Source organism: Coturnix japonica, chromosome 18 (genome assembly GCF_054131305.1).
Source record: "Coturnix japonica strain WE chromosome 18, WE-NBRP24, whole genome shotgun sequence".
Classification (NCBI taxonomy): Eukaryota; Metazoa; Chordata; class Aves; order Galliformes; family Phasianidae; genus Coturnix; species Coturnix japonica.
This window is the reverse complement of record NC_140680.1, coordinates 6,897,207-6,924,960: the sequence shown is the minus strand read 5'-3', so window position 1 is coordinate 6,924,960 and position 27,754 is coordinate 6,897,207. Positions and strand designations below refer to the sequence as shown.

The 27,754-nt window shown below is 36.3% G+C and overlaps 1 protein-coding gene across 6 annotated transcripts in view; it reads left to right on the top strand.

Annotated features, from left to right (window-relative positions):
* Nucleotides 1-27,754, top strand: part of TENM2 (teneurin transmembrane protein 2) — a 1,410,959-nt gene that overhangs the window by 802,023 nt on the left and 581,182 nt on the right. For all 6 annotated transcript variants that reach the window (XM_085518796.1, XM_015875933.3, XM_015875927.3 and 3 more), the window contains one exon: nucleotides 22,986-23,036. The gene's annotated coding sequence lies outside the window, so the exon portion shown is untranslated. The remainder of the gene's footprint in view (nucleotides 1-22,985; nucleotides 23,037-27,754) is intronic.

Sequence of the window (27,754 nt, the reverse complement as noted above, 5' to 3'; positions counted from 1 at the left end):
AGGAGAGAAACAGGGAAGTCATGAGATAGCACAGCAGGTCTACCTTCTTGCATTACAGACATGGTTTATACAGCAGATCTATGGTTTTCTTTTCAGCACTTAAGGAACACTAAGATTTTACATTCTGTTAAGTCTTTCATGATGTTCTGGTGGGATTTCTGTGTCGTACTCCTCCAACATGCTTTTCCTGCTGTGCTGATATGTGAAGTCATAAAGTCATACATACAGGACAAGTGGAAAATTATTCTGTAGATGTTTTAATTGACAGGAAGGGAGAGTCTTTCACTATAATGCTCTTCAGAGCAACACTGAAGAATTTATGATTCAATTCCTAATTGATAGGGAAGTGGAAAATAACCACTGATGTAGAGAAATATGTAAGTTTCAGCTCGGATTAGGTTTTCTATGTACATAACTGTATCCTTGATGAGACCAGTTTTTCATTTTAATCTCCAATCAAAGTACTATTTCTATTTGGGCTTCAGGTAAGGGTATATTGGGGTAGTAAGTGCCAGGAAAAGGGTGACGTTCTTAAGCTTGCTTCTTGTCCATTTCCCTTTTGCCATAATATCTGACAACTCACAGGGTTGTTTTTTTGTTTGTTTGTTTGTTTGTTTGTTTGTTTTGTTTTGTCCGTCTTCACAACATTAGGTAACAGGATTACGAGGCTTTCATACTGTAGGGACCTCAGGAGGCTGCTTGTCTAGACCTCCAGGTCAGAGCAGGGACAGCCCTGAGGTCAGAGCAGGTTGCTCAGGGTATCTTCAGTCTCATCTTAGAAACCTCCAGGGACAGACGCAGCACAGCCTCTCTGTTCTGTGCTGACATCCTGTGACCCTGAGAGGTTCTGCTATCCCTATTTAATAGGAAGGAACAGAAGAGAGCCTGAACTTCCTTCTCTGATGTTGGGTTACATTGTTACATCTAACTGAAAGTTTCTCTGCAAGTAAAAACCTTTTTTAAGAAAGCTGGGGTATCAGGAAGCGGGAAATTCAGAACAAGTTAGCGAAGTCCATAAAATCACACAATATAGCAATCAAATGAATGTAGGGTATTAATTAATTTTTAGTGTGATTGTTTCAGTTGAACTTGACTTAACCGGAGTTCTCCATATCACCTCTGCACTGAAATTATAATTCAAATAACTAACCCGGTATGATAAAAAAAAAAAAAAAAAAAAAAAAAGTTTTGTGATGGGAGAAAACCATATCCCTGGTTAAGAGACTGAGTTAAGGAGCTTCTTAACCAGTACATCAGAATTCTTCATTTCAGGAACTCTAATAGATTTCCTTAGTGGGCTTTGGCTGTCTCACAACTTTCAAGCTTTCTCTTATCAACAAAATTAGAAACAACTCAGTAGTCCCTAAAGGAATTTGTAAGTAAGAGTGGATAACTACTGTAAGGCATCAGGTCATTGTGGGGATAAGGAAGAACAACAAGAAGCACTGTAAGATCTGTGCATGCAAAATGTACTTGTCAGAAGTGATTTCTACATTAAATATGTTAAACAGTTTAGGATACAGTTATAACCTCAACTTTGTTGTTTTGTTTTGTTTTTTTTTTCTTCTTTCCTGTTGTGTGTGTGTGCCTGTATCCTATACGAATCTCAAAATGGTTGAGCTGTTTTCTAATGGCAGGTCCCACATGACAGCACAGGGCATTAGGAAAGGATTTGGAGCAGGTCCTCGAGTCCCCAGTTCCACCCCAGGTGATTTATGAGCAGCCAGCTGGGGAAACCTTCCTGGGTACAGCACTGCTGTAGTGCATGGGTGCTGTAGGGCATCACTGCATTGGTATGTGGGTGCTGTGCCATGGTAGTTGTCCACACGTAGCCTTTCAGTAGCCAATGCTTCTGTGTTTCCCTTTCATTTTCTGGCATATTAAAAATTTATCACAAACATTTAAAGAAGAGAAATGCATTGACTTTTCTGAAAGCAATTTGTTAATTAACATCAAAGGGATGAAATTTGCCTTGCATTGCCTGGTGAGTGGCATTCTTCCATCGTCCTGGTTGCTATGACGATGAAGGAAACTCGTTTGTTCCGGGTCACTCCTAAATTTGCACATGAAAGCATTAGAGATTACTGCTGTCTAATCAAGTTATATGGAAAAGTTTAAAGGGAGGTACAATGTTTTACAGCCAGCAACCCTCAACAGAATAAAACACAATAGCTGAGAAAAAGGATTATCTCCTGCTTTTAAAAACATAGGAAAAAAGTTCAAAATGGTATGAAAGCTTTTTTAGCCAAACATTGTGATTTTTTAATGCTATTTTCTAAATGAGGAATGTAGAATCACATTTCTAATGGAGAATTAGTATATGTGTTGCCCAACTCCAGGGCTACATTCAGCGTAATGAATTAGGCGTGTGCTGTGCATACATTAAAAGCTTTTACTTTTGAACTCCAGATTCCTAAGTGTCATGGTCCTGAGTATTGTCACATCACTGCTGAAATGCAGAAAACTTCTTACTCTGAGTATGAATTACATCTCCAAAGAAGTCAGGACTGATGGTGAATATAAGTGGGAAGCCCCGGGAGAAGCCCACTTGTTGCTGCAGAGGGGAAGCATTCTGCAGTGCCCTGGGAAATACCAGCTGCACCAGGAGGCTTCAGGTCAGAGTGAGTTTGGATTTTCACGTGTGGACTTGGTTCTTTCTTTTGTTTTATACGTTGTTTCACTTAGTTTGTTGGGTTATTAGATTTGTCATGGCGTGTAATTTACAAATAGCATGTCAGTCATCTAAAATTCTGTTTTTAATGGAAAAATCTCTAACTCTAACAGCAGGTATGCAAGCAACTCCATAATAGAACAGAACATCATTAACTTAATAATTATGATGTAACAGCACTGTTCAAGGACCACAATTTAAGAACTACATTGAATTCTGCAGGCTGTCTTTTAAATTTTAAACAAGCATATAGCATCCCGTATCTTAATTATACGCGAGGATATTCTCTCTATAAAATAGCATTGTTGTCATGGAAGCAATCAGGACTCCATGACAAGGAAACAATGTTTGATTGACCAAGTCTGTTCTTAGCAATACAGGGTAAAAAATGCCCTTTTAAACTAAGTGCTGAAGAAATGCCTATGCTTAAGTATTGAGTTTGTTTGTTTTTAAACAATAAACTGGAAGTTTTCATTAGTAAATCAAAATAAGTGTTTTGTGATGTTACACATTAGTATCACTAATATGCGGATTGGGGCTGTATACACCAGTCCATTCTAAAGAGGAGCTGTGTGTGGTAGCAGAACATACAGGTGTATACCTGTGTTTGCATCTTTCTGAGGAAAGGTGAATGAAGAATGATGCATCAAATACAAATTTGTATTTACCCTTAACTTTTTATCATACTGTGGTGTAAAACCTCTAGGAAACTCTCACATCTGTGCATCCTGCTCTTAGTTCACCCATTTTCTTCTCAGATTAAAATCTTTATGTAAGATATTCCCTCTAGGACTTTCCTATCGAACAGAAATAAATTTAAATTCTGTATTAGTACATCTGATCTATTTGTCTGTCCTATAACCTTGCCTCAGTTTCCTCACTGTATGTCATCACTACTTTGTGCTCAGTTTGTTAGTTGCTGTCCTTCTGCTTTCTACCAAAAAGACCATCACTTTAATATTATTAGGTTCCAGTATAGATAGCAAAAAGTGTATCTTACTGAAGCCAGTAGTAGGTGGTGTTTGTCTATTTTCCCATCAAAGTGTCTCACATCAGTACAGTATCTCTGCTGGCTGGTGGAACCATGGTTCAGGCTCATGCGCTGATGTTTATGTGGAAAGGAAAATCTGTTTTATATATTCTGAAATCAAATTCACTATTTTATATATATATACATACACACACACACACACACACACACACACATATATATTATATTACATTATATTACATTATATTACATTATATTACATTATATTACATTATATTACATTATATTACATTATATTACATTACATTACATTATATATATATATATATATATATATATATATATATATTTTCCCCCTTGGGATTTGTTACTGTAATTATATACAGAATCCTGACCAAGGCAGATGAAATAGTGAAAAAAATAATTGCAAGTGTTATTTGAATTCCAAAAGGCTTTTCTATTCTTTGCCTTATTGGCTATTTTAAAACTGTTTTGTAGGTAGAATGATGATTCCATATATAAAAATATCCCTAACAACTTAGAAGCGATAATACTTACGCATGAGTAGGCACATTTTCTTTTTGTCAGTTTTAAAGTGTTTCATCTACAGCAAGAATAAAAGTGATACCATGATTTTAACTGACCAGTTGCACATCATGAATAATGCAAAGTGAAATGAATAACTCATCAGCAACTCTGATACTGAGATTTATTCTCACCCAGGGTCCACTAATTGTGATCTCATTCATATAAAAAAATCTCCTTATAAGTACACTGAGAGCAGAAAAAAGAATGCATTCTAACAAACAGTATTTTTAACAATTTACCAGCCTGAGTAACAACTTCTTATTGCAATTCAAAATCCATCTTCTTATACTGTGCCCTATGTTGACCTCCAATGGCAAGATTAATTTCTTTTCTTATTCAGCATTTAAAAAGCATCCATTTCCTAATTTACCTTTCCCACATCTCTCTTGGTTACTTTTTAAGCACAGAAGCAAAGCAGTTCTTGATGAAAATGAAGTATGGTTCTGAAGGACCTTCATATTTATTGTGATTGTGCTTCTTTGCTCTGACTTATTGAAGGGAAGAGAAAAATGTTACGTTTACCCAAATTCACATGCCTTGAGTATATGCTTTTGTAAGTAACCAGTTGGCAATTTTAAGAACATTATGCCATTAAGAATGATGAATAACAATTGAATTTTTATTTTATTTTTTGCCTTTATATTCATGTGGGTTTTATTTATTTATTTATTTATTTATTTATTTATTTTAGAATCCTGATTCTACATTCACAACCAAATAGACAAATATTGAGAATAGAAGAGAGGCTATTTTTTCTTAAATCAGTGCAAGTAAGATTCTCTGTTTAATAAATATTCTGGAAAATTCAAGTTGAATGGTGGAATCTGAACAGTTTTTTAAACAGAGATCAAAAGAGATGAAAAAGTAACTGAGAAGAAAGATGGGTTTTGAAAAGTAAGGAACAGAAAGCTGACAGCTGAGGGCCCAGGTTTTCCTTTGGGGAGCCTTTCACACGTGGCTTGAATACTTGCATGGGAGAGCAAGCATGGACCAAACACCATCTCCCTGCCATCTCCCCATGGTGTTCTCTGTATCAGCAGGGTGTGGGCAGGTTGGAGAGAGCTGGAGATGGCTGGCTGAGGCTGTTTTACTGCACCCAATGGTAGGGGACCACCTGAGTTGTTGAGTTTTCAAAAGCTACTTGAAACTCACTGGAATTAAGCTAGTTCTGCCAGGGGTCTGGTGGAATATCAGCATTTGGTCCTCTTGTACTGAAGTTGAAGGAATCGATATATGCATCTCTATTACTTAAAACATTTATGGTCTTTTTATTGCTTTTTGCCCATCCTCAAGGCAGTTTTGAGTATGTGAGTATGGACATAGTATTGGAAAAAACAATGAGGCAATACGGAGACCATATTTCTGTGCCAACCAGCACAAAAAACAGGCACTGCTGCTGCCTTAGCTGTTCTGCCAATAATCTGGATATTGGGGACTGTTACTGTGGAATCTTTCGTTAGCTTAGGTAAGTCCTTTCTCAGATGTTAGGCAAAGCATTAAAAAAAATTAAATGCAAAGCATCGCATGTAAGTATTAAATGCATAAGAATGTTTACAGTTCTTATTTATATTAGCTAAAATTCTGCCAAAAGAAAGAAAGGAGCAGAAAGAAATAGAAATAGTAGCGTCTTGCAGCATGGAGTCTGTATGGCATTGGTGGAGGAGTCAATTTTCTACCTATCCCAGTACTCATTGTTTGTTGCAGATTCGTTACAGTAATATTGCTTTTTCCAGCGCTATATCGCTGTGATAAATGCATGCGTATTTTCTTCAGCACTGAATTTTGCTTTCAGTAAATTGATTGACTGGTATTTTTTTTTTTTTCTTCACAAATCAACTGTTCTAAGGGCTTCAGAGAGAGAAAATAATTTTTAATTTTATAAATGAATTGGCTGCTGAGATCACAGGCCGATGGTGTCGGGGGGGTGGCTCCCGTGCAGTGTGAGCTCCTGTCGTTGTGGGCAGGGGTCAGGTGGGAGGGGGCTGACAGTGATTATGGAACACAGCTACTATTACATCTATTTAGCTGTATTAAATTGGGTGAACTGTCCAGTTTTTTAAAGGCTTATTGGAATTTAGTGACTAACTATTGTTTTCATTCATTTGGTTCTACGTGGGTCTGTGAGTGTGAGCATGAATGGAAACAAAAATGCAAGGGAGCGCGGTGAAATGACAGCTGTTGTTATACTGTGCTACTCAAACGCATGCTGCGTGCATTGCATTTGCTGTTTATAAATCTCCCGACTGAAGTTAGATATCTGTTATTTCAGTGCCTTTTCTGTCTCCCAGTTCATTGGCCTGAATAGTAAAGCAGAACATTTGGCATTACATGGTGGGAGCAAGAAGTTGCAAAATACTGTGCTGACTCTGAGGTACTTGCTGTCACTTTCACGTATATCACTTCACAGCCATCCTCTGGTGCGTTGGTTGTTTTTGGTTGTATCTTTATAATCTCTAGGCCCTTCTCAACTTATTTTTAATGAAAATTATTACTAGAAGCACACTTCTGTGTGTCAGTAAAATCCAAGATAGTGTTAAGAGATAATTCATTAAATCTCCGTTACGTTTTGCAACTCTATTTATTATTCAAGCAAAACAAGGTTTTACCAACATACCTTTTCAAATACCCTAGGTTTGTTTTGCACTCCTCTTAGCTCGTAGACTCAGAATGAAGAAGGAAAAGTGCTGGTAATGTAGACTGATGAAATGAAACGTGTTCATTTCTTTCAGCTCCTTTTTTTTTTTTTTCTTTCTTTTCTTTTTTTTTTTTTTTTTCTTCTTCTCCTCCTGTACTGCGTCGCTCACAAACTGCTGTGTACTTGGCACTAAATCCACATGAGAAAGTAGAGTTTTATTGTGAAATGGCAGCAGTTACTGCAGCATGGTTTCAGGACAAACTCACAGCTGTCAGCTTTTGGATCAGTGAAGTGTGGAGTTAGTGCAGGGAAAATGTTTAGCCTCAAGGGGGAGAAAGCCAGCTGCCATGACCATTAGCACCCTTTGTTGACCATCCAAGAGCACCGACGGCATCCAAGGCTGCTCTGTCCCAGCTCTCTGCTGGAGGAAATAATTGGAAGATGCCCAGTGTGTGGACAGAGTGGCATGAGTAAAAAGAAGAAAGTGAAATTTATTTAGATCTTGAGGTATAGGTGGTTTGATTTTGGGGGATATCCTCAGGCAGAGATGTAAATTGTACCTGTCCTTTCAGAATGAAAGGGATTAATGAAACACAAGGGGAAAAAAGAACACTTAGTCCCTTTGTCTTACTTGGCGGGTACAGGAAAAACAGGACCCTCTAAAGGATAATCAATGGAATGTGCTAATATTCGAGCCAGCACTTTGAAAATCCTCTATTAATTTTGGGGCTGAGAATACTGGGTGCTCAATCTGAGCACTCCAGCTGCATCTGAGAGTGTTGATGCATGGGATCTCCTACAATGAGATCCCAGCTGTTTTGGGTTGATAAGTCTAAAATTAGTAATCGCTTTTGACAATTTTTCATTTAAATTAAAAATTAAGTGCTTTCATTCATTATTTGTATTACATCATAGCACTCAGAAACTCAGTCACAATTCAGGACCCTACATTTTTCAGTACATGCGAATAAAGGACAAAAGATTTTCCTGGCCAAAGAAAGTACAACGATACAGTGAGACAGCATCCATCAATACTGTCTCAACATAATCAACACTTACAGGGAGCATCAACTTGTTGCTCAATTTGTTTAAAAAAAATAATAATAATAATTGAGAAATATGGCCAGTGTGTAAGGGAAATCTGAAGAGAGAATAAAGCAGCAGCTGTTGTAGACTACCCATTGAGCTATCACTTCAGATCCCCTGAGAAACAGTGTGGTGGTTCGCATGGGAAGTTACTCTTACATCCACAGTGGATGAATGTCTCTGTGTTCGCATTTCAGCAAACTGCCATTCAATCTCATTCTTCTAAAACTGTTAATTATTCCATTTTATGTTGCTATTTTTCTTGAGACTCTAATCAACAGATAAATTATTATTTTTGTATATACTTATTGAGTGGAATAGTAGCATTTCATGAGGGAAACCTGAGAAATTACTATTGATGTCTAACAAGTAGCACCCAAAGAAAATTCCTGAATTTAAGATTTGAGAAGGAATCTGCTGTACTAATTAGGGGAGATATATATATATATATAGAGAGAGAGAGAGAGGGAGAGAGTTGCAGCTGAGACAAAAAAGTCAGAAATAAGGATTTTATATCAGTTTTCCCATTAGGCTTTGGAGTGTGTATTTGCATTTACGTACAGTTGTGTGTTTTCCTGGGTAGATGAATGAAAATGAAATGTGGGGAAACATCCAAATGCTTTGTTCCTGTTTTGTAGTGTACACACACTGCTTTTATTTCCTAACTAATTCTTTTTATAAGACTGAAGCATTATATTTCCATCTGCTAAAAAAAAACAACAAAACAAACACAAACCCCCTATTGTTTAAATAAACAATGTGGAAGCAGGAATTTTAGTAATTCCAAAACACTGCACACTCAAAAAAGGGAACCTTTATTGAGTAGCTTGAGTGCAGTTATATCAAGTCTGCCTAGCATGGATAGTGCACCCACAGTACTTTGACTGTACAGTATAGAAAGGAATGTTTACATGTCTGCTTAGAGCAAAGAGAGCAGTAGCATGGAAAGCACAAATAATTTTGTAAAGTTGTTTACAGTTTGCTGGAGTAAAGGAACAGTACAGAACCAAAGGATGGTAAGCTTATGCGCTCCCAATTTCTGTCATCATTTTCACTTTTTAATTCATTTTTATCATGAGATTGAGCCAAAATCCAGAATCTGATCATCATATTTGGATGGGAATAGGAAGCAGATGAGAATGTTAGCATTCAGATATATCCTAGCTTTCTGACTGCCTGTCTGCTGGTTATTTTTCATAGTTTTAATCACTTCCTCAAGTACATGGCTTATTCTTGATCTGGGCCACCAACATTTTTCTGTCTTGGCATAAAGCGATAAGAAATTACTCCTCTGTCTAGGTGCAGGTGCAGTGAAGAATTATCCTGGCTGCTTGTGGCTTTCTAATTTGAATGAGATAATCAAAGAAGGCTGTGCAAATCCCATGACAGCTGAGAATGCCCTCAAAAATTTCCACACAAATGTCCTGCAAGGAAACGTTCTCACAGAGAATCCAAAAGAGAAGTTTAGAAATCTAGAAGTTTCTTGTAAAGCTCCACTTAAAGTATTATTTTTGCTTCAGACTTTCCTATCTTCTGCAGGACCTCTAGCCCTGAAAACCTTTCTTATCCTCCTACGCTCCATATTCAGCTTTTTCTTGATTACAGTTATTTTACCACTGTAAAAATTCAACTTCCAAAAATACATATGAAAGCTTTTATTTCAGTGCTATTCAGCAGAAAATAACCACAGCATGGAGGCCACAGAAAATTGTGGATCTTGTTACCTTCCTACTTGCATTAAACAGTAAGGAATGAAGGCCACCAAACCATTTCTGTCCACTTGCATGTGTATCTCCTCTGGAGGCTTGATATTGAGCTTTCTATCTCTGATAAACACTTCTGTGTGATTCACAAAAGCTGGTCATTTCCATGTTCCAAAATAATTTTCTCTAATTATATACTTCAATGCAGAGTGAATGACTTTTATGATCATTCTCAGTGAAGTTTGAAATGTTCACATTTGTCTTCAGAAGGTGTTAAAGACTTCAACCTTGGCCTGCAGCTGTGTTATCAGAATTTCTAGAAAGTTATTTGTTCCTCATGGCCCTCTGGTCGAGCAGAACCAGCTTCCCCAGTTGTCACAGTCATTTTGTGACCTTCCTTAGGTCTGGGCTTCACAAATTAGCGTATGTGCCACCACAGTGCAGAAGATGTGGTGAATGATGATATATCTCTCTGCTCTGCTTTTCTCCATGGTTTGCTCATCATTTTGATGGAGTTAGATATCCAAATTTATGTCAGAAAGGTCACATAATCTGATTTCTAGATCAGGGCTGAGAGATAAGTCTTTATCTAATTACTCCTACTTAAGCAGAATGACTTATTTTTATGAATAGCATATTTTAGAAATCTGTTCAATCTGTATTTAAAGACTTTTGAAAATTAGAATGTGCAAATTCATTTGGTATTTCTTTGCAGTGATTAATTGATGTTAATGTAACACGTCATTGGATTAGAAAAAGGAAAATAAAAAGATTCTGACATGACTGCAATAAAAACGTCCTCTGCTTCAGAAATAATACAAATTTCATTGTTTTATTTTCATTTTATTTGGGTGTCAATATAAATTTACTGTTAAACTGAGCAGGAATTGGAATATATTATGTTAGTTCAAGTATTTTTAAAATGGTGAAGTCTTTTAAACCATTTTGCTTGCCATGAATATAACATTAAAGTAAGGTTGGAAGTATGTACTTTTTTGTTCTGACTTCTGTGCTTGTTAATGTTGGTGTGTTTTTTGTTGTTGCTTTGTTGTTTGTTTTTTATTTTTAACTCTGTAACAGGGAAAAGTAGAACTAAGTGATGTAAGTGATGTGTGTGGTTTCGTGTGTCTGCATATTATATTCTTCTAGATATGTTTTTAAGGCAAGGATGTGCATGTACACAAACAAAAGATGTACATTTAGGGAAGTGCAGTTTCTACAGAGCAGAGTCCTTGGAGATTTCAAAATATAAGTGGAATGTTTCAAGTAATTATTAGGTTTTGAGCAAAGTCTTTGCACAGGATAAATTTCAGTGCCCAGAGATTTGGGACTCCATGTGGATTTACAGCATACATCTAGGACTGCTTAATAAATAAAAAATCTTTAGTGTGTCATTCATGATTTGAAATAAAAATCAGAATGTAAGTGATTTTAACAGTTGAATACCTTAAATTTTAGGAAGCCTTCCTTACAGAATGTTAATTTTTCCTTTTGACTGAAAACATGTAATGTATTCCCTAAATTCATAACTGGTGAGACCAAGCAATTTTGTTGATTTTCTTCATCTTCTCATCTTTTAATAATTTTCTTGCAGCTGTAGAAATAACAGTAATATAATGGGCAAAACATTGCGGAGAAAGCATATAAAATTTCAAATGGTGATAGAAAACCCCTGAGGAAAAATATTTCCATCACAAAGTGTTCTCTTTTCAAGGGACCTTTGAAGTTTGTCATAGGACTCCACATTCAAAAATCTTCTCGCTTTGTTTCTTTTTTAAATTAATCATTTGAACATTTTTGGGGGCTTCAAATGTTTACTGGGTGATTATTAAGACACTGAAGTACTGAAGAAGGCTCATGAGGCTACATATTCACCCTCATAGCCTTTTTATATTTTATTTTCACAAACTATCAATTGGAATTTTTAATTCAAACTATTCTCAAATGTTACAGCATTTTTACACAGTATATTATCAAAGTATCAGGTCCTTTGATAAGGGTAATTAAACATGCCAACTTTGTTTCCACAGGCCTAAGTCTGAAATTGCTCAGTCTTTCGTTATGTTACATGACTTACTTTATCTTTCTGTTTATTTACCACAAAACCAATGGCAGTGCTTCATCCAATCCTAAAGGGTTGTATTTTTATCATCAGTGTTAATGACTGAGAGTTGTTTTTGAATATATAATGAATAAGTGGACATTACATGGTGCAATCACAGGAAAATGAAGGTCAGTTTTACACCAATTATTGAGGTATTTTCTGGATAGAACAGGTGCCCTTTATTGGAGGGTATAGAGGAAATAAAAATGGCAAACCTATTTTTCAGGAGAGGAAAAAAAAAAAAAAAAAAGAAGAAAAAAATCAGATAAATGTAATACAATAAAAAATGAAAATTGAAGTGTGATACAGAGCTTGTGGTTTTAATTTTGATTTCAATAAAAGTTTTGCAAGGCTCTAAAGGCTCTAGTTTTGCAGCATAGGCAGGAGTTGTCTTGACCTTCATCTCCTTACAGAAGCTGAAAATGGCAAGCCAGGGAAATGCCATGTGCCCGCCGCTGTTCAATCTGGAATCCTAAGGCAAGTTGTGGCCTTCTTACAGAAGGCTTCCATACCTAACATTAGGTAGGATCATCTGTTCTTTTCCATAGCTGGCACTGAATAAGGTGTTTTTTGTTTTTTTCTTTTAGTCAAATAGTGAAGAAGAAACCACTGATTCTCTACAATTGTCTATATGCTGTTATTCAAGGGCATCTTCCCATTTCTTCTTTTTGACACACAGACTGGCCAATACTTTTCATTTTGCTCTCTATGCTTCGGAATGATGGGATTTCCTGCTGTGGTGCCCTTGATTTTGTCATTGGAGTACATACAGAAGTTTCCATTCATGGAGCAAGGTCGTCTTTGTTTTAGATTTACATAAAGGTTAACAAATCACAAGTATTTTACTAAAGGCAGCAGTCACAGTGAGGGATAAAGTTTAGACTTAATGCCTGTGTCAGGGAGTACATTAACACTACTCAAAAATGAGAGCTACGCAGAATAGCATACTACTGACATGAGGTGATTATGATAATGCCTTGCTACAAATTTTTGAAAATCAGATACTATAAAAAATATACCATTAACTTTATGTTAATAAAATATTTGGCTTGATGCCTTTTAAATTATTCATTTGAAGTAGTCTAAAAATATAAAGGAACTCTTATTATCATTCAATTTACATGATTACGTTAAGTTCACTTTTTTGGTTTAACATAAACAGAGTATAAAATTCCCATCAGGCTTTTGGATGTTTAAAATGTATCATTTTTATGCAAAAATTGGAGCCTGTTAGGATGTTAAGGTTGTCATTAGTATAAATATAACTTCAATTTCTGATTTGAAACTATTTTACACATAGAAATTACTGCGTTTGCTGATTTGACTCATTATTTCTGCTTTGATTATTCGTGTGCTCTTTTGAAAAACAGTTTTAAAACATAAACACTAAAAAGCTCTATAAATTGACTTAAGATCTTATTACAACCATTTCTTTTAAGTAGCACAGAAACCAATGTAACCGTGAAGGGAGACATTCAGCTTATCATGTAAGAGAGTTGTAATTTTGTAACTAAGATGAAATTTATATGAATGACAACATTCTATCTGTGTGAATGTGAGTGGGTGCTCTTGGACTGTCTAAAAGTGAGGCAGGAAGCTCTGTCCAAGATGGAAGCCCCAATAAGCTGTCACAGGGATGGAACGGAACCTGGTCTGCCTCTGGATCTGGATGTGTGGTCTGACATGACTGTGAAGCTTGCTGACTTCTGCTATCACTTCTGCTTGTCATCGTTGCTTCCCAGAAGTAGTGACAACTTTTCAGACCTCAAATTTTTTTGGGTTTGTTTGCATTCCCTCAGTTGTTTCTATGTAAAATCACAGCTTCTTTGTGTGTACAGGCAATTTTAACCTTGCAGGTACATTTTCAGTCTTATTCAGCTTTCTTTGTGTGCACTCGCTCCCTCTAACACCACAGTTTCTCCTGATTTCCCTGCTCTGTGCCACGTTTAAGCACATCCCTGAAGGGAGCCAGCCATAGGCAGCAAGCCATTCCTCAGAGCAAAGGTACACAGTGATATGTGAACCCCATGGGGTGGAAAATGAGGGACGGCTGCACAAGTAGAATCTCAGCACTTAACTAGTCTTTGTGGCAATGAAGGGAATTTTATTCAGGACTTCCTACACAGAGCTGTGTACACAAAGGATTGCAAGACTGGGGAGATAAACCTTGGCAACTGGAATAAGGCCACAAAATGAATAAGCCAGCTTTTCAGTTGTTCACTAGGGATGCAGCCTGAAATCAAGTCAGCCCTGCATCGCCATCAGCTAACATATGCAGGGGATTCTCACAGCTGCTGTGCTCAAGCCTTGTTTATTGTAGGAGGTCATGGAAAATAGATGGTTTCATTTCTTATTTCTAAGAGTCATCTCCATTTTCTGTGCCATAGACTTAATCCACAGCAAAGCCACTCTGGCTGTGAAACACTAGACAGTGTTATTTCCCTCTGATTATCACTTCTCCCCCAAATGGTTGTTTAATCTCCATATCTAGGTTAATTTGAAATAGCAACTGAGAACACACAGATTTCCAAGAATGAAGGAGTGCATTTTACTACTTTGCTAATAAATGAGCCTAACGAAGGCATTTAAATGCCGAACTTGCTATTAAAATGTACTTTCCATGATCGGTTCTGTTTGTGCACAAGTGCCTTACTGTCTTAAGCTCTCTTTCTAGCTTTAATGTGAAAACTGAGGAAAACGAATATGATGGGAACAGTGTAGGTGCTCATAGAATCTAAGTGTAGGTATTCAGTTGATTTTCAAAGATAGGCAGCTTATGTTTTTGACTGTGTATATGCTGAGGAACAGGAGAGGAAGGTAATTCCTGAGGCAGCAATTCAGAGATGTCTGAATCAAGCATTATCTAAGTTAAGGCTCTTTCACCCTTTTTGTTGCTGTACAAAGGACATGTTTAGGTATTTCTGTGGGATACGAGACTAGGCAGTTTAAATGCTTCCCCTCGTCTTCTTGCAGTTTACCCATGAAGCACGATAAAAAAGTTTTTTTGAGTCTTTTTGTTGATGTCTTTAAGAGTTTTGTTAGTGAGGGACAACTTCCTTTATTAGACTGAAAAATCATTATGTGTAAATATGTAAATCCCAAAGATTTCATGAACACAGATGCTATAATGTAATAATCCATGTTGTTAAAATTATTCTTATCTTCAGGAGCTTACAGAGTCCAGAAGAAAGCCATTTGGCATTTCGGATGATCCTTTCTATTTTATGTATAATTATGCAATTGCTTATATTTAGGATAATTTGTTAAATGGCTGCTGGCTTTGTTGACAGCCCATGCCTCAAAGGTGTAAGCTGCTACAACATAGCTTCTTCGGGAACTTTGTGGTTCTGCATAGAAAGATTTTCCTCTGTTTGTAGTTGCAGAAACCTGAACAAGGGAACTTTACATATTATGTAGGCATCCAAGTAAGCAACTGTCAGTCACGTGCTTCATAGATGCCTTTCTTTGGCTTCCCAGATTATGTAGTACAAACTACAGACTATAAAAGTCTCTATTGTCAGCTTTGCAAACAAATGTGTTGTATTCTAGACACGTGTGAGTAAAACTTCTCATCTGATTTCATTTTTGAAGATCTAAGATAAGTAAACTATGGGCAGTTTTAAAAGATTTGATGGGGTCTGGCAGTTAATCACTTTTTATTAGTTTGCCACTTGACATGATTGTGCTTTTGGTTTTCTGGAGATCTGTAGCATTGTATGAAGTTTGGACATCAGTGTGTCATGGCAGGAAGGAAGAAGTATATCTGGTATCTGACAGGAAGAAGAATACAGATAAAACATAGGCTAGAACTTCTCCTAGGTAATAAATTCTAGTAGAGGCTTTAGTATCAAGTTTGTGTAATGTATGAGTCTCTGATGTGATTAAGTCTTTTCAGCACTTCTTGCTTCTTGAAACTGCTAAGTTAGTGTGTAATGTGTGGTTTCAGGGCATGTGAAACACACAGGTGATGAGACAGAATGGCCATCAGTTTAGCACTGTAGACAGAGTAGATTTCTTAAACTGAGTTGTTTGGGTTTTTTTGTTTTGTTTTTGTTTGTTTGTTTGTTTTTGTTTGTTTGTTTGTTTCTCTGTTTTAAATCCTTGTTAAAAAGGGAGATGAAAGGAAAAGGAGCCAAAATTGCTCAATCTTTTATATAGCCTGTTAGGTGCTCACATCCTTGTGGGAATCCCTTGGAATGTGACTTTGGTACCTGAAACAATTACATTGTATTCTTTCAACTTAGAGATGATTGATTAATAGATGTATTACAGACATTTGTTGAAAGGAGAAGTTCTGTAACGTTCCAAGCATGCATCAGTGTAGCTCTCCTTTCTCGCTAGGTAACATTCATCCCTTCAAAACCTTAGGAGGATATTGGGAATACGACCCTTTTGCCTGCTAAATTTTGTTTAGTTTCCTGATTAGTTTTAGTTTCTTTGCTATTTTATTCTCCTTTTTTGTTGGTCAGCTATAACTGTTCTGCTTTGTTTTTGCAGTAGCATTTGTCTCTCTGGGAAGAATCAGAGTTTGTTTTACTGGCAACTATGAAATCACCATTGGGTCTGTCATGTGGTTACGCTGCAGATGGTTTTGGAGCTGCTTGTTTCAACTGCATGAAATATCCCTTTGGACTCGGCTGTGATTCTAAGGAATATATGCACTATTGGTCACATGTAAACAAAATCATGTTTTACTTGTCTGTGACATTAATCCTTGGTAGCTATAGATTCAGTTTGATGGTACAGCTGCTTCTTCGGGTAAGGGAGGGAGGATGTACCGGTGGGATGAAATAGTAAGCTGTAACGAACCTTTCACAGGCATCATACAGCCCAGCTTAACCTCAGGAGAGACCAATGCTCATAGTCAGGGATGGATAGGAAAGAAAATCCTCACACAGAAGTTTATATCAAATGTTGTACCAAAGAGGAAACTTCTTTCTTTGAGTGGGTTACTGGTACAAGAAGTTACAGATAAATTCATAAAACAGTTTTCCCTACTGCAGTAATTTTTGAACAATATATTTCCTGCTGCAGAAGAGAAATACGTACAGCTGGGGGCTTCGGCGGTCAGACTGCTTTGTCTCTGTAGAGTAACATTTTTACTACGATATGAAAGCCATGGACAATGCTGCAGCTTGTTGCTGATGGCTCGTCACTCTTCTGGTTTTCCAAGCGCAATTTATGCATATGCATATACAAATTCTTGTTATGCCACTTGGTAATTTAAATACCTGTTGTTACTTTGAACAAGAGAAGTTTATAATACTAACGTGCATCATGGCTCAAAAGGAGATTACAGGTCAGCCAAAATGACAGTAATATTTCACACAGGAAGCAATATGTTGAGGAGGAGCTGTTACTCCGTTTATGAGTTTAAGACTCATGGAAGGTGCTCACCTATTGAAGCTGAAGTTTTCTACTTAGTTATTGTTATCCAGAGGTAACAGGATATTGTGGCCAGAGATGGCAAGGCAGTTTGTTCTCCATTTATGTACTTAAAGTGATGGATGGACTTTCAAATACTCTCATTAAGTGGGACATTGACTGCCTTCAAATTTCTGGATAGAAATGTTAGGAGAGGAGCTCTTGAGAGATGAATCTCTCTTTAACTTTTTTCTCAAATGTTTCAGAAAATATATATATATATATATGTATATATATATATATAAAAACATATATATATATATTTTTACATACATATATATATATATATATATATATATACACACACATTTTTGTTACTCTATTTAGTTGGTTCCGAGATCTTTGAATCTATCTCATACTATTTTTAAAATGCTAAATATTTCAGATTTCAGAAGTGGATGCAATATTGAGTATTGAAATGAGATGTTTAGATTTGATAACACCTGCAGGCACAGTGTAAACAGAAGAGAAGGCAGCCCCTGGGCAGATGAAAAATGCAAATCTGAGGTGGACAGAACTTTGCAATGTCAGTCTTAACTTATGGAACAGATTCAGAAGTTTACTAGAGTTGTTTCCATAAAAGAGAAGCAGATTTGGATTGAAAATAGCAAACTGTTGCGATAGCTGGCATTACAGCCTTTAGAAAGGTGACTTTCATCCTGTTGCAAAGCCTTCACACTGAAGTGTTTGCAGGCAGATTTTGGTGCAAGACCCAGCTTGTTTAAGCATCAGGTATCAGCTGTCTGTAGTTGAGACCTCAGTGATGTTCCAGTGAGAGGATATGAAACCTTACACTGTAGCAAATTACAAGATATAAATGTTAAATCTTCGTTATTTCCTCCTTCCCTACTTGATAGACAAAGTTAGAAATTAAATGGGGTGGGGAGGAAGCTGCAACACCAAAAAAATGGAACTTATTGTATTTTCTTGTTGAGTAAAAGCTCTTACCTGAACTCTTCAGCCTAGGAAGAGGTGTGAGGTGGGGCAGTCCCTCTGAAGGGCTAAGCTCCCCATTCAGGAGGAGCAGCTATCTGTAAAGGCATAGCTATAACAGTGACTGCCAAGTGTAATGCCAGCTGCTCTCTGCTGCATGGCCTTGGGACTGGAGCACAGTCACGCAGCACTGGTCTGATGCTTCAAATCTGGAGCTTTTGCCCATGGCAGCTTTACTTTATTTGTGTGGAAATTGCTCAGCTCTGACATTTATAGCCTGATTGTTCCTTGCTCTGCTTAGATCCTTCTCTGATCTATTGATCTTTGCTTTATTTTATATCAACAAAGTGTTCCACATTCATTTTTAAATCCTTTTAAATTAGCAAAAGTCATCACCATAGTATTTTGACATAAATTGGACATGTACAAATTGCTGAAATGCCATGATACCAGTGGGGAAAATCATGACCCAACTCTAACCTTAGAAGCATTCATGTGAAAGAAATACCTTGCAAACAAACTTCCATTGTGGGCTCACAGTCTGTTGTTGTTTTCATCAGCAGGACTGGAAAAGCAGCCAGATTTGGCTGAGAGGTATCTTGTGCAGAGTTGGAGAATGCAGTTCTTTGATTTTATCTCACAGTATCTGGGTATGACACACTGCATATTTGCTGTGTTCTGCTGATAGGAGCCTCTGGTGCTGTATCACTACCAAGTTCAGAACAAGTAGATCTGTCTCTCTCACTTCCATCTTCAGCACCAAAAATCAGAAGAACAGATCATGTAGATATCACAACAGAAGCTTGTATGTACAAAATAGTTGTACTATTAAATATAGCAGTAAATCCCAGATCAGGTTCTAATTGATCAGAGAATTGATCAATATTTGCTTGCTTTAATAATGTCAAATCTGGACTAAATTGACAGTGACTAAAATATGCTAATTTAAGCACTTGGAAAGTTTAGCAGCAATTTTAAAGAAGTTTAGGAGCTATAGTCTGTGTCTCAGTTGATGTATGTCAGTATTGCTAATCAAAACGACAGTTGTATGTCTTCATATTTACCAAGGCTAGAATCACAGTCAACAATGAGAGAATGATTTCTATTCTAACTCACACATATTGTCCTATTCTTGATTGAAGAAAATAGGGAAAGTGAGATTTATCACTTGTAAAAGATGATGCTGCTGGGTCTTACAATGTGCTGATCACAACATTAACATACTGTGCAAAACAGAAAAATATCCTGCCAAAAGCTTTGCAATAAAAGGGGGATTTGTTTCTTTTACAAAGTTTTAGACCTGAGACATTGCTTATCGCTTAGAGAAAAAAAAGGGAACAAGAAGAAAGGAGATCCTGTTGGTGATTTTACTTGGATTTCTTCAGACAACGTGGAAGCATGAAACAGTAGGAGAAAAAAGTTTTACAGGAACTGTTTACTTATTAACCAGGGCACATAGCCTGACTCGTGTACTCTGGAAATGGATCTGACGTGCTGGCAAAAGATCAAGGATCATATAGAAACTTAATATGGTTAGCCATTTTTAAATGGGATTCTTTCTTATAACTATTGAGAAGTACTCATTGATTGCTGCCATAAAGGGAAGGAACAGCCACTCCCCATGAAGCAGAAATTAACAGTAGTATGCAGAAAATACTGGAATTCATGTTGGAAGCCGACAAGTAAGAATAACAAAAAAGCATTACTGCATGAATAGGAACTTCTTATTGCTCCTTAAATAACACTTTTAGAGCAATTTGGAACTGAGCTAGTGTGCTGACAAATGCTTGCTGGAAATAGAATTGTTAAGGTTTTGTTTCGTTTTTTAAACACATCTGAAATTTATACATTTATACACAAATTTATACAGAATACAAGAGGAGAAGAGTAATTCAGGAGTTTATATGTACAAAAAAAGGAAAAAGAAAATAGGAAATGAGCTAAAAAGAGAAGAAGTCATGAGATTGAAAATGATCTTATCTTTAGCGTTTACCATTTCTCCTAGGAACTTACCATTATTTCCAGCTGGTGTTTTTATTAAAGGCTCCACAGAATGCAAAACATCTCAAAAACTTGTAATGTGTTTTCCCACTGTTTATTCCTCCTAATTTAGTTCTTCAGTCGTAAACATAAAAAGATGCATAAAATTTCATCATGCTGTAGATATAGGCAAAAATTGGTGATTGGAAGAATTTTAATATAATTCCTATCTTCTGCTCACGTTTCCGGAGGATCAATAAAACTAAGGAAATAAAAGAATTCAGCAGCTATTAAAATTGGTAATAAAAAGATTTTCTGCTATTCTCTGTGACTTCTTCACTAACTGTCAGCATCGGGAACAGTTTTATTTTTCTCAAACCAGTATATTCACAATCACAAGTTGACACTTTAGAAGTAAGGATTATGCAGCAGGAAGATTAGACAAAACAGAAATGTAGACATTGAAGTCAAGGCACAGCAGATGCCATTATAGCTTCAAAAGTCAAGTTCAGGATGAGCTTGACGTGGTACCCCTTGGGGTGGGGCATGCTCAGGGTCCCCAGCTGTCTGTATTCTGTAATATCACAGTTCTTTCCTTTGCAAAGTTGTCATGTTGTGGTTTTGAACTTAAGTTCTCATGAATTAAATAGGTGGATATCAGATGTGTTTATGGACATTATCCATCCTTTAGGATAATCCATTTTAAACCACTACCTTTGTTGTGTAAGATACTTGTAAATTAGGGGTAATAATACGTCTGCATTTCATTCTGTTGTCATTGAAATGGATGCTTTGCTTGAATGTGAAATATTCTAGGAGTTACTTTTGTCATTTTAGGCTGAATGTGGTGGATCTATCCCATGCTGTGTAAGGAAAGCATTTTGTAAGTGATAGTAGACCTGATGTTCAAATAAACCTTCAAAAATATTTGAAATTATACTTTGTTTTCCCCAAATAGTTCCTCAGCAGTTGATGCTGAAGTTAAATTGTACATCATCATCCTTTTTCCAGAGAAGGCTCTCATTCTTCTAAAAAGAATATGTATTAATTTTTAAAATCATATTTACAAGTAACCTACATAAGACCTGCTGATGTCCTGAATTTTCATAAAGCATCCTCTTATGAATTACAGATGCATAAGATGCCTCAGTAATTGTAGCTTGGGTATTTGAATTCATCATGGCTACTCTTGGTGCAATGCATTTTCCATTATAAATAAGATACTGCTTATAAGGCCTGTCTCTCAGGTCACTGAATTCCAACATCAATGACTGCAGTAAACAACATATTGTCTCCATTTAAATGACATTTGGTTTAGAAACAAAATAGATGATACAAACCTGGCTTATTCTTCATCCATTCTTAATGTACTTTGATATTTTAATTTCCTGAAAATATTGTATTGCACAAAATTCCTGTGTATTGGTGGAAGCAGTGAGCGTAAGTCTATACTTGAATACATAACTGAATATATAGTGCTTGTACAGTAACCCTCAATGAGTGTAATAGCAAAAAATGACTTGTGCTGTTACAGTTCATAAAGCCTCGATCTTCTAATGAGGAAACCTTAACAATGAACTTAATACAACTGGGATCTAAAGTATTTAACATTACCAGACCTTTAAATGCAGTTTAAGGTATTGTCTTTAACTGTTTTATAACCTGTACAGAATTGAGTAGCCTGACTTAAATGCATTTATTTTCTACTTAGTAATTCACTCAAGGTATTTGAACGTGGTTTTTATCCATAGTATATAAACTGTCATTTACATTTTCTGTAAAGTGTTTAGTGCAATTTGAGACTCATTCTGAATTATGTTGAGGAGCATTATATGATCACAATTACTTACATTGCATATTGTCATCTCCTTGCATGCAAGTTAATTTGTAAGAATACTCTAACTGATAATTGAGCTGTTTAAAACAGATGTATGTGTGCTGTGTATATGCCATGGAAAACATGAAGATATTAATTCCAGTGCTAAGAGCGCTGAATGTGTAGCTCTTCTGATTTACATGGCCCAATTTTTTGCATACAAAGATTCATCAGAAACCTTATGAAACCATTTAGTAGTTCATCTGTGAAATGTCACAAACGAGTTTTCATATTGTAAAGATTACTGATCCAAATCAGAATCCCAGATGTTTATCTTTAATAAAAAGACACTTTTAAAAATTCAGGTTATTAAACTGTTATAGGGCTTGGGGATATGAAGTTGACTGTCTTTATGTGAGCAAGCAAAGCTATTCACTGCTTCCATGCTTACTTTCCTGGCTCAGTTTCTTATGATGAAGTTCCTCTGTTAAGATCATTCATCTATTAAAAAAAAAAAAGAAAAAAAAAAAGAAAAAAACAGGAAAGAAGGAAATCAGTCAGATATGCAGTTATTATTAGATGGGTAGCTAGTGAGAAGGGAAAAAACTACTGTGAGTTCCAGAATTTTTATTAGATCTACTAATGACTTCTCTATTTAAATGCATATAAAATAAACAACACATCGGATTTAATGGATACATGTAATTGGTAATCTGATAAAAATGTTAGACCTTATGCCAGTTTTTTTTAACATATTATTCTCCCTTTTGTAATTATAGTGATATTCTTTATTGTGAGAGAAACACAATAGGGACTCTCCTATTATTGTTAAAAAAAAAAAAAAAAAAAAAAAGTCAAATTCACAGAACAATTATTCTCTGCAGTTGCCTGTAATCTTCCAGAATCTTTTTTCTTTGCATGTGGATACTTTCTTATAAGTACATTAATGAAGAATAAATCTAAACAAGATAAGAAGAGAAAATTGGAAGCCTTCTCAATACGTTTTGTTCCCCACAGCAGGAATTACAAAATAATTTTGTTTATTTTTTTCCAGTTCTTTGCTGTTGCCCAGCCAACACCTGAGGGATCACAAACGAACCTGGGAGTAAGTAATTAAAATTCAAAGCTTTAACATTCAGATACTTTTACGCTTTCTTTTGCTTCCAACTTGCAAGAAATTTTCCAGACAGGCTTTTAATTAACAGGTGAGCTTAATTGATATGTGAGTTTTTTGTAAATGGAAAGGATATCAGTGAGCAGTAAAGGAGGAGTTTTTCCTGCTCATGCTTTAGGAGCTTTAGCTTATTTGCATGTTAATGTTTCAGTTGAATCCATTTTCTCTAATGAAAATAAAAAAAAATTAAAAAAAATAAAGTGGAATTTCTAAATATTGAATATAACAGAGAAAGAGTTTACCAGAATCATGACTAACTTTCACAGCATCTACCAATGTGAAACTATGTGTTGGATATGCCTGACAGATTAGCCTGCTGTGTTTATTAAGAAGTAAGAGTGATGGAAATTCATAACACTGTAAGCAATATGTTGTGTTTAGCTAAGATATATGTGATTTTACTAGGTTGAAACTAATTTAACCTAACTTTACCAACTAAAATATGAATATTGGGTCAGAATTAATCTTGTGGATGCCTATTTCAGTGAATGTGGAGTTACAGGAGATGTCAAACCCACCTTAGATTTGAAAAGAGTCACCTTCTGCAGGTGTAGAAATGCCTGCCTACCAAATGCCTTAATTTAGACAACATGGATTCCCTAATATTTAACACAAACCTTCTACTCTAGGTTTGGGACTGTTGCCTTATTTGTTTGGTTGTGGTTTGCCTGCCAAGGGTTTGGAATCGAAAGAATGGCGAGAGTTCTGCGGGGCTTTTTAAATGACGGACTTCTGAAGGAGACCAGCATCATATGGAATCAGATAATGTGCTGTTTGTTTTCAGGCTTGGTATTTTATAATCCTAAGCCATGCTGTGCACTGAAGGTGTTTTTTGAGTTAAAGAAGCGCCAGCAAAGAGTTTCTTGTGTAGGCAGTAGTGGGACAGCACTCACATTTGATCATGGAAAGATTCCTTCATTGTCATCACTGCTCAAGCATGTGAGTCTGGTGGGAGAGTTGGTGAGAAAATACTAGTACAGTTAATGTGTTCTTTGTGCAATAACTCTTGACTGGGCTCCATATTTTCATCACTGCTCCTCTTTTTGAGTATTTGTTGCCATATTTATTTCACTCAGCAGGCATGTAAGCATGTAAGCAAATGATCTCTACCTTAAGCAACAGTGACCTAAATGGGCATTTCATACAAAACTGACTTATAGCTGAACTGTGCAAGAATATATAGTTAATTCATATGAAGACACTCTAGCTATTCTCTGATATTGTTTTATCTGTCTTTGTGAAGTATGATCTTTCAAGGAAGAAAAATGCAGAGATTATTATTTAAAAAACAACACAAAACTATTTTGCTTTTCAGTAAGGTATATATTTCATAATAATCATTAAAATAAATCCAGCCTCTGAGAGCATATTTGGAATTTTCCATCCTATGAACATTGCATAATTCCTTGCAAGTACAATGAAGGGTGTTGTGAATTATAATGTTAATGCATTTATAAAGAAGATTCAAGCAGTTTTCTCCTGCAGATAATGCCAGATCCACCTTTTAGGAAGAATGCCAAACTATCTTTCCAAAGACATGGGTGTCCAGTACAAAATTCATCCCCTCTTTCTACAATGGAACCAGAAATTGTCTTTTGCCTGGGCTTTCTTCTGTGACAGAAACAGAAGAATGTTTTTCTCTTTGTGTGTTAATCAGTAAAGAGAAACATCTCATACACAGCACACTTCAACCCTCCTATATCATGTTATTCTGGTTGTGCAGTAGTTTTTGTGTACCACAGATTCCCTGTTTATGTTTGCCAGTGAAACAGGGTTTCTTTCATGTTTTTTTTTGTTTGTTTGTTTTTGATTTTTAAATGTACATTTGTATCTGTTGATTACTTGAAGTAGGCAAAGACAATAATGGTATCAATAGTCCAAACATATCCTCCTGCCTGATGGTCTTGACTTTATAATCTTATAATTTGTGATGACAGTATTATCGAAGGGAAAGGTCTGGCTATAGAAGTTCTCCAATTCCTAGTGGCTAAAACAACTCCCATCTTCTTTACTTGCTACATGCCATTGATTTGCTACATGTATTTATTACATGCCAAGCAACTCACTCTGTTATAATTTGGAGGTGTAGTAGGCACACCAGTGGCAGAATGTCACCAAGCACCCAGGAGGCTGATCTGAGTCTCTCTTTGGGACTGATCCAAGGAGCAGAGAGTAAAGGCTTAAAGCCACCTTTAACTTCCCAGGAGCTGAATTGGGCATCATAATGCTAACCCAAAGAGCTGGCTCAAAGCTTTATGAAATTGTAGAATATGTGAAGGCAAGCTGTGAAGACTTAATCCAGATAATATCACAGTGGTATAACGATGGACTGGGGCAGCAACTGGGAGATTTGGCAGGGGATGTGTCTGCAAAATGGCCAGCATTTCCTTCTTCAGAGATGTTAATTCATTGTTAAAATAAAAGATAGGCTGTTAAAAACAAATATTTTCAAAGTATTTCACCAAATACTGAACAATGAGCACTGCTGTACACTGAGAAACAAATTAATGAATCAAACATTGCAGTACTATCCACAGGGGCTCGTTTAAAAGCAAATGCATGACAGAGCTGGAAACCAGCTTAAATGCAAATGAGCTGATGTGATGAAATCTGTAATGTTTGATTCATTAATTTGTCTCTCATCGTACAGCAGTGATCATTGTTTAGCATGTACAACTAATGAAAAACCCTAAGAAACAGGGATTTCAGACTTTCTAGAATAGCTTTCCTTTAACAGAGAAGTTGTTGGGTACTCTCATGATCATGTGAGATCCTTGCAGTATCTGTAGCAATCAGTTAAAAAAAAATAAAAATAAAAGTAATATATATTCTATTTTTCTTGTTATGCAGGCTAGCAGATGGAAAGAAGGAGAGCCAGCATCACATGATCTGCTAGCTTTCCAAGGGCCACCAGCAGCTAATATGTTATAGTTATAAGGAGAAAAACACTAGAAAAAATAAATTCTTGGCAGTGTGCTAAAGTAGAAGTGTCACCCCAGCCATCATTAGACTCGGTAACTTTCCAGATTTTAAGCCACTATGAAAACAAGATAGAACACCCAAAGGGTAGGTATAGGGGGTCAACTTTATTGTTTTTCTTCTATAGAAGTTAAGCTATTAAATATCAGTTCTGGTAGACATTCTGGAAACATGTATTAAATAGCATGCAGCTTACCTCAGCCTATAGTTGTTTCACAGTCATTGCATACATGACTGTAACATTTGAGAGAGCAGGACAGAAAAAGATTATCAGGTTTAACAGCTGCTGTAAAACATACCATAAAATGTTGTAATTTGGACTATAGCAATGAAGAAAATTTAACCTGACTCAGTCTCAGCATTTACAGCCACAATTATTTTGTACAGTTTCATTTTTATTAAAATTCATCAATATGATGGCTTTGATTAGTAAGAGCCATTTTTGAGAGAAGTTGGTAGTAGCATTGTGGTGTACCAGGAAATTAGAAAAACAGAAGTATTTTGTAGCTAGTCATCAGCGCATAATAAAGAATTGGCTCAGTTAGGATTCACATTTTTGAGATTCTTGTTCCAAATCCAAACACCACACATTAGGAAAATCCGTCTATTTCCATTTGGTACCTACAATAAGATGACATTTAGGCACATTCAGTGCTAAGTACCTTGCAGGTACCTCTAGGTATTTAAATATGCAGTTAACCACAAAGCTTGTGTGCTCTTGATTCAAACATCCCAATTTTTATCACATCAACCTATAAAACTGTGACTACAAGCAATGTCTTATCAAATATTTTGTTCTGTAATGCAGCTAGTTCTTGAATTCAACTAAAAACAATTGTTATGTCATTTGTAATTGTGTGTAAAGGATCTTTTCCCATAGAAATGTCTGTATCAAATCAAATCTTTGTAAGGCTGGTCCTGTTATAAACATAATTCTTTTTTTAGAGCATACTACATACTGAACAAAAGTACTTCACACTTCTTCAAAGACTACCAACATCTCTTGAAAAGGGTGGTTAGAAGTGTATGCATCATGACTGAGACTTTCTTTATAATCTGCTGTTCCTAGGTGGGCACCTAAGGGTTCTTACATACTGTATGGTAACTGTTGAGTCCCAGCCTGAGCCACTGAGTGAGCACCTGGGGAAAGGAGCCCATCAGCCTTGGGAGCACAGGTGAAGGTAGTTCAGCTGTGTGAACAGAAGGGGAGCAGCCTGGCTCCACCTCTCTGTGACCCAATTTAAGGGTCCACTGTATTGATCTTTCTGATTGTTACATGTATGGAGTGAACTGTGGGAAGGAAATCTTTGAAAACAAACCAAATCCAGCTGCAAAGGTAATATGAAGTTCGTTCCTAGGACATTTCTTGTCTGTGTCCATTTATCATTGAACAAGTTTCAGGCTAGATACTTTACTTAAATCTCATTTTTTAAAATGCTCTGTTTGTTAGCCACTTATTTGTTTTAATGTTCCTAGCACATTATATTCCTTTTAAGCCTTCTGTCCTGTCTCACTGTAGTTTAATGTTACGTGTCCTCTCTGAGTTCAAACATGTAGGAAAAAGTAGATAATTTGTTAGTTCATTAGTAGCTTGTTCTGTTCTGTAAAAGCCAGTGGCAAAAATCCTGTTTGAGTCAGTGATTCAGAACCAGCACTAAAGGATGCTGTAG